This window comes from Callithrix jacchus, chromosome 15 (genome assembly GCF_049354715.1).
Source record: "Callithrix jacchus isolate 240 chromosome 15, calJac240_pri, whole genome shotgun sequence".
Lineage (NCBI taxonomy): Eukaryota > Metazoa > Chordata > Mammalia > Primates > Cebidae > Callithrix > Callithrix jacchus.
In genome coordinates, this window is record NC_133516.1 from 7859785 (window position 1) to 7873619 (window position 13835).

Sequence of the window (13835 nt, forward strand, 5' to 3'; positions counted from 1 at the left end):
ACAGTGAGACTCCATCTCAAAAAAATAAAAAAAAAAACATTTTTTAACATTCTTTTCTTTCTTTTTTTGTTTGATAGAGTCTTGCTTGTTGCCCAGGCTGGAGTGCAGTGGCATGATCTCAGCTCACTGACACCTCCACCTCCCAGGTTCAAGCAGTTCTCTTGTCTCAGCCTCCCAAGTAGCTGGCATTACAGGCGCTCGCCACCGCACCCAGCTAATTTTTGTATTTTTTAGTAGAGACAGGGTTTTGCTATGTTGGCCAGGCTAGTGTTGAACTCCAGACCTCAAGTGATCTGCCCGTCTTGGCCTCTCAAAGTGCTGGGATTACAGGCATGAGCCACCATGCCCAGCCAACATTATTTTCAAAATGAGTTATGAGGTATTATATTACTCTCTGAGTATTTCACATTAGAAACCTGAGGCAGATTTTAAACACAAACTCAATATTTACAAAAATACACATTTAAAACATTGACACTTCAGCTTCCAAAATGGCCTTTTAGCTTAAGCCTTCAGGATTTTCAAACCTGTAACAGCTTATCAATGCATCTCATCTTAGAAATATGTTTTACGTTCTTTATGAAAGTAAAAATGAATCCAGGTTTCCTAAGATTCAGGCCAGTGGGTCTCCATTTAAGTCCAAATGGAGAAATTATTTTTTGCTGCCTAAACAGACAAATGAATTGAAAAGCTGTAGGCCATTCATTCAACCAATACTTGTATTATTTTTATTGGTAAGTACTTGTACATGTAGTATGTTATTTTGATGCATGTATGCAATGTGTAATGCCCAATCGGGGTATTTAGGACATCCGTCACCTCAAACCTCTCCCTTGTGTTAGGAACACTTATTTTGAAATATACTACAAGTTATTGTTAACTATAATCTACCTACTGTACTATCAAATACTAGAACTTATTCTTGTTTTTTTTTTTTTTTGACGGAGTTTCGCTCTTGTTACCCAGGCTGGAGTGCAATGGCGCAATCTCGGCTCACCGCAACCTCCGCCTCCTGGGTTCAGGCAATTCTCCTGCCTCAGCCTCCTGAGTAGCTGGGATTACAGGCACGCACCACCATGCCCAGCTAATTTTTTGTATTTTTAGTAGAGATGGGGTTTCACCATGTTGACCAGGATGGTCTCGATCTCTTGACCTCGTGATCCACTCGCCTCGGCCTCCCAAAGTGCTGGGATTACAGGCTTGAGCCACCGCGCCCGGCTTAGAATTTATTCTTGTATCAACTGTATTTTTGTATCCATTAACCAACTCTTCTAAATTTCTTACTCCCCACTTCTCTACTCAGCCTCTGGGAACACCTTTTTACTCTGTCTCCATGAGATCCGTTTTTTTTTAGGTCCCACATATGAGTGAGAACATTCCATACTTGTCTTTCTGTGCTTGGCCTATTTCACCTAACATAATGACCTCCAGTTCCATCCACGTTGCTACAAATGACAGAATGCTGTTCTTTGTCTTAGTATTGTTCATGCGTATCACCTTTGCTACATCCATGTATCCATTGATGGACACAGGTTGCAGAGGGATTGCTGGATTAGATGAGAGTTCTATTTGTAGTTTTTGAGGAGCCTTCATACCATTCACAGAGGTTGTGCTGCTGCATTCCTACCAACAGTGGGTGAGCATTCCCATTTCTCCACATCCTCACCAGCATTTGTTATTTTTTCCTTTTTTAAAATGGCCATTTTAACCGGGGTGAGATGGTATCTCAATGTGGTTTTGATTTACATTTCCCTAATTATGGTTGAGCATTTGTTTACGTATCTATTTGGCTATTCATAGGTCTTCTGAGAAATGTCTATACAGATTACAGATCTTTTGCCTTTTTTTTTTTTTTTTTTTTTTTTGAGATAGGGTCTTACTCTGTCACTCACCCAGGCTGGAGGCGATCTAGGCTCATTGCAGCTTCCACATCCCTGGCTCAAGTGATCATCCCATCGCAGGATGACCCGAATAGCTAGGACCATAGGCAAGTGCCACCACGCTCAGCTAACTTTTTTGTATTTTTTGTAGTGACGGGGTTTTGCCATGTTGCCCAGGCTGGTCTTGAACTCCTGTGCTCAAGTGATCTGCTCACCTCAGCCTCCCAAAGTCCTGGGACTACAGGTGTGCCTGGCCTTTTTGTTCATTTTTTAATCAGGTTATTGATTTTTTGTTTTTTGTTATTAAATTATTTGAGTTCCTTATATATTCTGGTTATGAATCCCTTGTTAGATAGTGTGTTAGACTATTGTGTTGCTCTAAAGAAAATCTTGAATCTGGGTAATTTATAAAGAAAAGGTTTAATTGGCTCATGATTCTGCAGGCAATTAAGCGTACAGGAATCATGGCACCAGCATCTGCTTAGCTTCTGGGGGGGCTCAAGAAACTTTTACTCATGGCAGAAAGCAAAGCAGAAGCAGGCACATCACGTGGCGAGAGAGAGAGACAGAGAGAGAGAGAGAGAGAGAGAGAGACAGAGAGAGAGAGAGAGGTGGAGGAGGTGCCACACCCTCTTTTAGAAAACCAGATCTCTCCAGAACTCACTATTGTGGGGACAGCCTAGTGGGACCGCGCTAAACCGTTCATGAATAATCTGCCGCCCTGATCCGATCCTCTCCCACCAGGCCCCACCTCCAACAACACAGGGAATTACATTTCAACACGAGATTCGGGGGACAAACATCCGAACTCTGTCATATGGATAGTTTGCAAACACTTTCTCCCATTCTGTAGGTTGTCTCTTCACTGTTAATTGCTTCCTTTGCTCTGCAGAAGCTTTTCAGCTGACACAATCCCATTTGTCTGTCTATGCTTTGTTGCCTGTGCTTTTGAGATCTTACCCAAAAAAATCTTTCCTCAGACCAATGTCTTCTATCATTTCTCCAATGTTTTCTTTTAATAGTTTTATAGTTTCAGGTCTTACATTTAATATTTAATCAATTTTGAGTTGATTTTTATATGTGGGGAAAGATGGGGCTCTCATTTCATTCTTCTGCTTATGGATATTCAGTTTTCCCAGCACAGCTTGTTGAAGACACTAGCAGCTGTATGGGATCCTTTGTGGCTCCGTATACATTTTAGACTTTTTTTTTCTATTTCTGTGAAGAACGTCATTGGTGTTTTAACAGGGATTGCACTGAATCTGTAGATTCCTTTTGGTAGAGAGACATTTTAACAATGTTGATTCTTCCAATCCATGAGTATGGGATGTCTACCTTTCCATTTTTTGGTGTCCTCTTCAGTTTCTTTCGTGAGTGTTATGTAGTGTTCCTTGTAGAGATCTTTCACTTCTTTGGATACATTCATTCCTAGGTTTCTGTTGTTGTTCGTTTTGTAGTTGTAAATGGGATTGTAGCAAACACTTTTTGAGTGTCCACTATATGCACTTAATACAGCCACGGTCCTTTTGGGTTGCTGAATTTTCTTATTTCCCCAGAAGAGGGATGCCATGCCCAGCAACTCCCAGATATTCTTTTGAGAATTCCCTATGCAGTCTATCACCTCATAATTCTGCCAAAGGATTCGGGAGAAGGGCATATTGTCTCTAAAGCCTCCGCTTATGCAAACCAGCTTTGTAGAAGAGGGATAAGGAGAATTGAAGCAGATAGCACTTGTACATGGTGATAGTAAATGATACCAGATCTATATACATTTATATATTCGTGCTGAAAAAATAGCCTACAGATTGTTTTTTGACAGTAGTAGGTTTTACCTTATGTTCTCTTTTCTACTATTATAAAGGTAAGAAAAGCTTAGGATAAAAACATGGAAAGTATACAATAAATACTGATAATTGTAACACTCATAAAGACATTTCAGAAATTTCCTCCAGGCTTTATTTAACACAGCTGGGATCATGTATAAAAAAATGGGATCATGTATAAAAAATGGGATGCCTGTAATCCCAGAACTTTGGGAGGATGAGGCAGGCAGATCGCTTGAGGTCAGGAGTTCAAGGCCAGCCTGGCCAACATGGTGAAACCCTGTCTCTACTAAAAATACAAAAAAATTAGCTGAGTCTAGTAGTGTGAGCCTGTAATTCCAGCGTCTCAGGAAGCTGAGGCAAAAGAATTGCTTGAACCTGGGAGGTGGAAGTTGCAGATCACAACACTGAACTCCAAACTGAGTGGCAGAGCAAGACTCTGTCTCAAAACAAACAAAAAAAAAAAAAGTAAAATGAAATAAGGTTGACTTTTTTTTTAAGTTGTAAAGTGTCTCTTTACAACTTTTTTTTTTTAATCTGGTGTGAAAGGCTCAGGGAGACAATTCTTTTTATTGTCAAGGACCAAGAAACAAAGTGTAGAAATACTATACACAGTGGTCATAAGCTACAAGATAGGAGTGAGGTGGAGGGGAGATGTGGTAACACGGCATTATTCTGAACGAGCTCCAGCTCTTCATTCTAACACTTGAACCAAGGACAGACAGCTGTCCTTTTTCAGTAAGGCTGAAGCAGAATGCAAATGTGACTCAGTTTATCAGCTCCCACAGGGCAGGCAGTGCAAGAGGCTATTGTAAGTTGGCTTTGGGAGCCTCCATCTCAAACACAGAGTGGATGCTGAAGGTGGTCCCTGGCTGCTGCTGGTGGCTGGTCCCGGCTCGCTAGGTCCTGGGCATGTCTCGATTCTCAATAATCAGCTTGTCAGTTGAATACAGTTGGCCAATGTGGACCTGTCGACGAATTATTCCAAGGTCTCTCTTGGCTTTATTCACCTGGGTTTGAATTTCTACAGGATCCTTTACATTTTTATTTTCTCTGAAGGCATCTCTTATCCTCCTGACAGCATACGTTCTGTAATTGTAGGTGCTGAGACGCTTGCTTTCTCTCAGCATAGCCCGGTACAGATCTAACACTTGTGCGCGGCTGGAGGCTGCCATTTTGGAAAGAAAAAACAACTTTTATAAAGTGTTAATTAAAGCTAATATATGTGTTTATATTGATTCTTATGCTTACCTTTCTTTTTTTGAGGTGGAGTCTTGCTCTGTGGCTAGGCTGGAGTGCAGTGGTGCAGTCTCTGCTCACTGCAACCTCTGCCTCCTGGGTTCATGAGATTCCTTTGCCTCAACCTCCCGAGTAGCTGGGACTACAGGTGTGCACCACCACTCCTGGCTAATTTTTTGTATTTTAGTAGAGACAGAGTTTCACCAAATTGGCGAAGATGGTCTCGATCTCCTGACCTCGTGATCCACCTGCCTGGACTCCCAAAGCGCTATTATAGGCATGAGCCATGCCTAGCCAAACACTGTCTAATCTTACTTCCTACAACTTCTTCCATCACTCTGGCTCATAAATGTGCTAAGCACCTTGCTCTTCCCAGAATAAGCCACATTGTCACCTCTGCCACCTCATCTGCCATTTGAGTGACTGACCATATTATCCTTTTTTTTTTTAGAAACTGAGCGTTGGGGTGAGGGAGAGGAAAGGGGAAAAAAAGGTAAGAGATAATTGCCCAAATGCTAGTACTGGCCCCAAAACGGCCCAGATGGAAAGTGACCATTACCCCTAGCTTTCCTAGGACAGTTACAACCTCACATAAATTTAACACTATACTAAGATGATTTGTTAAGTGGATAACAAAATATGATTTAATGTGTGTACTTTTATAAGATTTTGCAATTATATGAATTTATAAATAAGGGAGAAAATTATTCATCAGACCAAGAATTCCAATTGTGGATTCAGAACAATACTGTCACCATATGCCACAGGCCAATTTTAATTTGGCTCCCACATTATGGCTAAGAGCTACTGTCAGCTTTGCCCATCCCGCAAATGGACTGACCATATTCTCATTCCTCTAGTCTCAGCTCAGAAGCTACCTCCTTTAGGGAGGCAAAGGTGAACACATGCCATCCTAAATTCTTCCACAGGATGGCATTAAAAAATTGTCATGATGTTTTCTGTTGTATTACAGCTGTACAGAAATCATCAGGTCTTACTGACCTGAGAGCTCCTTGAGAAAAGATGCCATGCTTCTTCATCTTATCACCCCCAGCTCATTGCACACCCTCCGGAGCACAGTAGACTCTGAGTGAAAACCTGCTGAGTCGATGATACATGGGTTTAACATGGTTTGGGGTTATTTTTATTATTTATTATTTTTACTTTTTAGACAGAATCACTCTCTGTCTTCCACACTGGAGTGCAGTGGCGCAATGTCAGCTCACTGCAACTTCTACCTCCTGGGTTCAAGTGATCCTCCTGCCCCAGCCTCTGGAGTAGCTGGGACTACAGGCTTGTGCCACCAGGTCCAGCTAATTTTATATTTTTAGTACAGACGAGGTTTCTCCATGTTGGTCAGGCTGGTTTCAAACTCTGACCTAAGGTGATCTGCCCACCTGGGCCTTCCAAAGTGCTGGGATTACAGGGTGAGCCACTGCGCCCGGCCGTAGTTTTGTATTACGCATAAAATGCTGACTTTCTTTTACTGTACATTTGGTGACAAAGAAGAGGGAAGACGGAGCCTCCATGATGAACACGCCTGGCTTCCAGGTAGCTCTTTCCTATTGGCACAGCTGCCAGCATTTCCCCGTGCAAACTTCCAGTTTGCTTATCTATGCAGCTCGATTTTACAAACTGTTCTTTGTTAGAAAAGAAATGATTTGGGGGCTGCTTTTTGTTCAAAGGGAAGCTGTAATGAGAACTCTATCACCTTCACTATCTGCCTAAATAATTTCTTTTTAGCTTCAGTATCACCAGCTACTCTGGAGGCTAAGGGGGAGGGTCACTTGAGTCCAGGAGTTTGAAGCCGCAGTGAGCTATGATCATGCCACTGCACTCCAGCCTGGGCAACAGAGCAAGACCCTGTCTCTTAAAAAAAAAGTGAATATCATGAAAGACAAAGAAGGCTGTGGAAATCTTCCATATACAAAGAGGATAAAAAGTCATGCAAGCAAATGCAACATCTGACACTGCACTGAATCCTGTAGCAGAGCGAGCGATATGTTATACAGGGCATTATTAGACCGACTGACAAAAGCTAGAGTGTGGAAGGTGGATTCGATAAAAGTGTGATATCAGAGTGAATGTATGAGTTGATAATGCACTGTGGTTATACAAGATAATATCCTGGCCTGGTGCGGTGGCTCACGCCTGTAATCCTAGCACTTTGGGAAGCTGAGACGAGTGGAGGTCGTCTGAGACCTGAGGTCAGGAGTTTAAGACCAGCCTTGTCCACATGGTTAAACTCCCATCTCTACTAAAATTACAAAAATTAGCTTGGTGTGGTGTCACATGTCTGTAATCCCAGCTACTCAGGAAGTTGAAGCAGGAGAATCACTTGAACCCAGGAGGCAGAGGTTGCAGTGAGCCGAGATCGCGTCATTGTACTCCAGCCTGGGCAACAAGTGCGAAACTCCATCTCAAAAAAAAAAAAGGCATATTCTTATTCTCAGAAAATAGACACTGAGATATTTAGAGGTAAAGGGTCATGATGTATGTAATACCCTCAAAATTTTTCAGAAAAATATACACATGTATACAGGTGTGTTAATGTATATCTATATGTATATATATGTAAATATACACACATACATACATATGTATACATGTGTTATGTGCTGAATCGTGTCCTCCTCAAACATCATATGTTGAAGTTCTAACCCCTAGTACCTTAGAATGTGACTGTATTTGGAGAGAGAGTCTTTAAAGAGTTACTTAGGTTAAAGTGACATCATTAGGGTGTCCAACCCACTGTGACTGGTCCCCTTTTATGAAGAGGTAACAGACACACAGAGAGGACAGAGCTGGTGAAGACAGAAGGAGAAGACAGCCATGGATGAGCCAAGGAAAGAGGCCTCAGAAGAAACCAACCCTTCTGATACCTTGGTCTTACACTCTGGCCTCCAGAATCGTAAGAAAAGAAATTTTGCTGTTTAAGCCATTCAGTCTCTGGTACTCTGTTAGGAGAGCACTGGTGGACCAACACTCCACACACACACACACACACACACACACACACACACACGGTATATATACAATATAAAGTCACACATACACACAGTGTATGTACACTACTTAGTCACACACACGGTGTATATACAATAGTTACACATACACATATGGTGTATATACAATATATAGTCACACATAGACCCACACATACACACACATGGTGTATATACAATACATAGTCACACATGCATACACATACACACATGGTGTGTATGCAATATATAGTCACACGTATATACAATATATAGTCACACACACATGAAGTGTTTATAATATATAGTTACATGTACGCACAGTGTATATACAATACATAGTCACATATACACACAAACGGTGTATATCCAATATACAGTCACACAGACACACACACGGTGTATATACAATATACAGTCACACACACATATGCACACACACAGTATATAAACGATATATAGTCACACATGGTGTATATACAATATATAGTCTCACACACATATGATGTATATATACAGTCACACATACACTGTATATACAATATATAGTCACACACGGTGTATATACAATATATAGTCACACATTCACATGGTATATATATAATATACAGTTACACACACAGTGTATATACAATACATAGTCACACATACACACATGGTGTATACACAATATATAGTCTCACACATATATGATGTATATATACAGTCACATACACTGTATATACAATATATAGTCACACATATACACACACACACACACACACTAAATGCGAGTGAAAGCAGATGAAGTAAACAGTTTATAGATAATCTGGGTAAAGGACACGGGGTTGTTCCTTGTACTATTTTTATTTTGCAACTTTTTGTTATTTTGAAATTACATTCATATTTAGCAGTAAAAATACATAAATATTTAAAAATAAATACATGTATACCATAATTACAAACATTAAAAGAACCTAATAGTGAAACAAAAAGATAAAATGGTTGCCTGAGGGCGGAGGAATTCTTTTTTCTTCAAACATCCAACATCCTGTGATGTTATTTTATTGCTTTTTTACGTTGCTTTTTTTTGAGACAGAGTCTCGCTCTTGTTACCCAGACTGGAGTGCAATGGCACGATCTCGGCTCACCGCAACCTCCGCCTCCTGGGTTCAGGCAATTCTTCCCCCTCAGCCTCCTGAGTAGCTGGGATTACAGGCACGCGCCACCATGCCCAGCTAATTTTTTGTATTTTCATTTGAGACGGGGTTTCACCATGTTGACCAGGATGGTCTCGATCTCTTGACCTCGTGATCCACCCGCCTCGGCCTCCCAAAGTGCTGGGATTACAGGCTTGAGCCACCGCTCCTGGCCCACGTTGCTTTTTAAATAAATTACATGCTGGGCATGGTGGCTTATGCCCGTAAACCGGCACTTTGGGAGGCTGAGACAGGTGAATTGCTTGAGCCCAGGTCTTCAAGACCAGCCTGGGCAACATGGCAAAACCCTGTTTCTACAAAAAATACAAAACAAAATAATTAGCCAGTGGTGGTGGCTCACGCCTATAGTTTCAGCTACTTGGGAGGCTGAGGTGGGAGGACCCCTTGGGCCCAGGAGGTTAAGGTTGCAGTGAGCCATAATCTTGTCTCAAATAAAAATAAACAATAATAAAAACTAGCTTTTATTTATTGGGTACATTATGTAGCAGACATGAACTAAACACTTTGTATATTTTATCTTATTTATTTCTTACAATAAGGCTTCAGTGTAGATATCACTATCCTCACTTAAATAAAATGCTCAGATGTTTTAAATAAGATGCTTTAAATAAGCACTTAAATAAGATGCTCAGAAAGTTTAAATAAAGTAAGTGCCCCAAGGTTATAGCTAATGAAAGTTATACTGTATTTTTATAATTTCTTTATTTACTGAGACAGAGTTTTTGCTCTTTCACCCAACCTGGAGTGCAGTGGTGCAATCTTGGCTCACTGCAACCTCTGTCTCCTGGGTTCAAGTGTTTCTCCATGCTTGGTTAATTTTTTTGTATTTTTAGCAGAGACAGGGTTTCACTATGTTGGCCAGGCTGGTCTCGAACTCCTGGTCTCAAGTGGATCACCTTGGCCTCGGCCTCCCAAAGTGTTGGGATTGCAGGCATGAGCCACTACGCCCAACGCATATTTTTAAAATGAACAGAAAATAAATCAAAAGCCCACTAATCTAGGGAAAGAAGTGGCAGAATTAGGCCTTGGCATGGTGTGAAGAGAGCTGCCCTTGGCACACCTGTCCCTAAGTGCCCACTGCTTTCCTCCTTTCCCTTGGAGGTAATAATTTCTTTAACAGTCACCCCCTTTTCTGACACTTAGTTTATTTCCAATCTCATAGCTACATATTTGTGAGCATTCTTAATTGGTTCTTTAGTATAAATTGCTAGAAGAAAACTGTTTAGTCAAAGAGGGTTTCTAGGCTGTTGACACATGCTTCAGGGTTGCCCTCATGGAACACTGTAACAATTCACACTCTCACTGGGCAGCAGGGGAGGGCATCCATTTTCTCAGGCCCTGAAGACTTAAGGACTTCGGTCTTGTCAGACTGATGGTAGGATTTTATGAGTTTCTTTCAACACCCTGAAGGTCTTGTGAGCAATGCCATTCTCTGCAAAGCATTTCCCATTCAGCACAGACCTGACACCTTGACTCACTATTCCAGATCCTGGAAATTTGACTCTGTTTATGAAATTGTTTGATTTTCTCATCGAATTGTAGTAAAAGATAATTAATGCCAACAAAACGAAATATTCAGAAAGCAGCCTTCAGTTTCTTCTTTTCTTTTCTTTTCTTTTTTTTTTTTTTGAGACAGAATCTTGCTCTGTCACTGAGGCTGGAGTGCAGTGGTACTATCTGGGCTTATTGCAACCTCTGCCTCCTGGGTGCAAGTGATTCTTCTGCCTCAGCCTCCTGAGTATGGGATTACAGGGGCACGACACAACACCCAGCTAATCGTTTGGATTTTTAGTAGAGACAGGGTTTCACCATGTTGGCCAGGCTGGTTTTGAACTCCTGGCTTCAAGTGATCCGCCTGCCTCGGCCTTCCAAAGTGCTAGGATTACAGGCATTATTAGCCAGTGTGCCCAGACCCTTTTGGGTATTTTGAAGTTTGTTTTTGATTTCTTTAAACGTGACAATCATAGCATCATGGATTCCCTACAGCAAGCAAGAATGTCAAGGTGGGAAGATCACTTGAACCCAGGAGTTTGAGCCCAGCCTGGGCAACATTTCAAGCCCTCACCTCTAAAAAAAAAAAATTAGCCAGGCATGGTAGCTGCTACTTGTGAGGCTGAGGAGGGAGGAATGCTTGCACTTGGGAGGCTGAGGCTGCGGTGAGCGGTGATTGCACCACTGACATCCAGCCTGGTGACAGAGCAAGATACTGTCTCAAAAAAACCTTTTTTTTTTTTTTTTTTCTGAGATGGAGTCTCATTCTCTCTCCCAGGCTGGAGTGCAGTGAGGCCATCTCAATTCACCTCAACCTCCGCCTCCCAGGTTCAAGCAATTCTCCCGCCTCAGCCTCCCGAGTGGCTGGGATTACAGGCGTGCACCACCACATCCACCTAAGTTTTGTATTTTAGTAGAGATGGGATTTCACCATATTGGCCAGGCTGGTCTCGAACTCCTGACCTCAAGTGATCTGCCTGCCTCGGCCTCCCAAAGTGCTGGGATTACAAATGTGAGCCACCGCACCCGGCCCCAAAACTCCTTTTATAAAAGCACTCTGTGGTTGGAGACACGGCCTTTGTCAAACACCTTCTAGGTGCTGGGACTGAAGAAGACAGAGATCGCGGTCGACATGGTTCCGCGGCATGGCTTTGCCGTATTCTGTATTTCACATCGTCTCCAGTTTTAAGCAGGCCCATGTGCCTCAGGCCTTTGACGCTGACTTTGAGATCTTGATCATGACACCTAAGGATGAGGGAAGGGTGTTTTCCCAGGCCCAGCCCAGTGTCCCTCACTGACTGCCACTTTTCCTGGAGCTCTGGCAAAACACGGACAGTGACCGGCACTTGTTTGACAGGCAGCATGTCTAATTTCGACGAGGCCTCACTGGAAACCATGAAGTCCACTCTACCCCGGCTATGAGGCCATGGTTTGTCCAGGTCCAGGCTGTCTTCCATGCGTTTGCCTACCATGGTGTCATGGTGTTCTTGCTCCTTGACACTGAAACCTTCCCCTAGGTCCAGGAAAAAACAGATCTGCTGCAACAGCTTGGAGGCTTCATCTTCTACTCCAGTAATAAAATATTTTGGATAATCTTTCAAACGTTGGACGATGTTTAAGGGGGACATGGACTTCCGGGCTGCTCTGTCTTCTTGGGATACCACATTAGTGCGCCAGCAGTGACAAATTCGATCTAAAGATGATGTCATGCTGTAAGAATGCCTGGGGATAGACATGGATTTTTGAGAATTCTTCGTTGTGGGCCTGGTGCTCCTGGAACCATAATGAAACCAGCCCAGCTGTCCCACAGAACTGATGTTTATGGTTTCTTTGAATAGGCATAGAAATGGACCTTCCCAGTCTTGAAACTTGAGAAAGTTACATTTGTCTTATCTAAATTCCCTTCTCAGGGAACTAAACATCAGGTCTCTCAGATAGTAGCAAAGAACTGAAACTTGCCAGGTCACCACATCTGGACAGTGAGACCCCTCACTCGTCATGATTGTGTAAGTGGCCACCTGCTTCCTGTCGACCAACTCCTCTTCCTTACCCCTCCCGAATTCCTGTTTACCCACACACGGTTACATTTCTCCCCTGCTGTATAAACCCCTAACTTTAGGGTCGGTGAGGTGGATTTGAGACAGATCCCCCATTTCCTTGGCCACAGCACCTGATGAAAGCCTTCTTCCCTGGTACTGCCTGTTTTCTCAGTGATGGCCTTCCACGTGTCAAGCAGCAGGACCTAGACCGAAGCTTTGCTGTTTCAGCATGTTAAAAGAAAACTCGGTCGGGTGCAGTGGCTCACGCCTATAATCCCAGCACTTTGGGAGGCCAAGGCGAATGGATCGCTTGAGGTCAGGAGTTCAAGACCAGCGTGGCCAAAATGGTGAAACTCTGTCTCTGCTAAAAATAAAAAAATGAGCACGGCGTGGTGGCACACACCTGTAGTCCCTGATACTCAGGAGGCTGAGGCATGAGAATCACTTGAACCTGGGAGGCGGAGGTTGCAGTGAGCTGAGATCCAATCACTGCACTCCAGCCTGGGGGACAAGAGTGGCACTTTGTCTCAAAAAAAGAAAAATTGAAAAAAAAATTCAAACTAAGTTAGTTTAACTGAGCAAAGAATGATTTGCGAATTATTGGGCAGCCTCCCAAGCCAGAGTAGGCTCAGAGGCTCCCGCACAGCCATGTGGTGGAAGATTTATGGACAGAAAAAAGAAAGTGACATACAGAAAACGGAAGTGAGGCACAGATGCAGCTGAACTGGTAACAGCTTGGCAACTGCTTTATATGAACCCGGTTGGAATAGTTGACCACCTTTGATTGGCCAAAACTTGGTGATTGGTGCAAGAGTAGGCTATAGTCTGTTTACAATTCCATTTAGGTTATAGTTCATGACGTACAGAGAAACCTTTAAGGCAAACCTAAAATATGTCAAGAGGTAGCTTTAGGCTAAACTTGATTTCACAGGAAAGACTATCACTGCTATGACTCCAGAGAAAGGGAAAGATTAACGCCGCCTTGATGATAAGAGAAGTCCTGACCAAACAGGAAGGGCAGAGAATGAAAAGGAAAGGCTTCAGGTTCTTGGAGAGCGGGAGGTTAGGGGATACATCTGATATACAGCACTCCATGAACCGCAGGCGTGGTGGTGTGCCTCTGTAGTCCCAGCTGCTTGGGAGGCTGAGCTACATATATATCCCCTTGGGTGGTGGGAGG

The 13835-nt window shown here is 42.7% G+C and overlaps 2 pseudogenes across 1 annotated transcript; one reads left to right on the forward strand and one right to left on the reverse strand.

The window, feature by feature from the left end:
• Positions 1-99: 99 nt before the first annotated feature.
• LOC144579473 (uncharacterized) lies at positions 100-2205 on the forward strand (annotated as a pseudogene).
• Positions 2206-4235: 2030 nt separating this feature from the next.
• On the reverse strand, positions 4236-4887 carry LOC100397081 (LYR motif-containing protein 4 pseudogene; annotated as a pseudogene). The gene has a single exon (XR_013527016.1). The product of XR_013527016.1 is annotated as an LYR motif-containing protein 4 pseudogene (transcript).
• Between the last annotated feature and the right edge of the window lie 8948 nt (positions 4888-13835).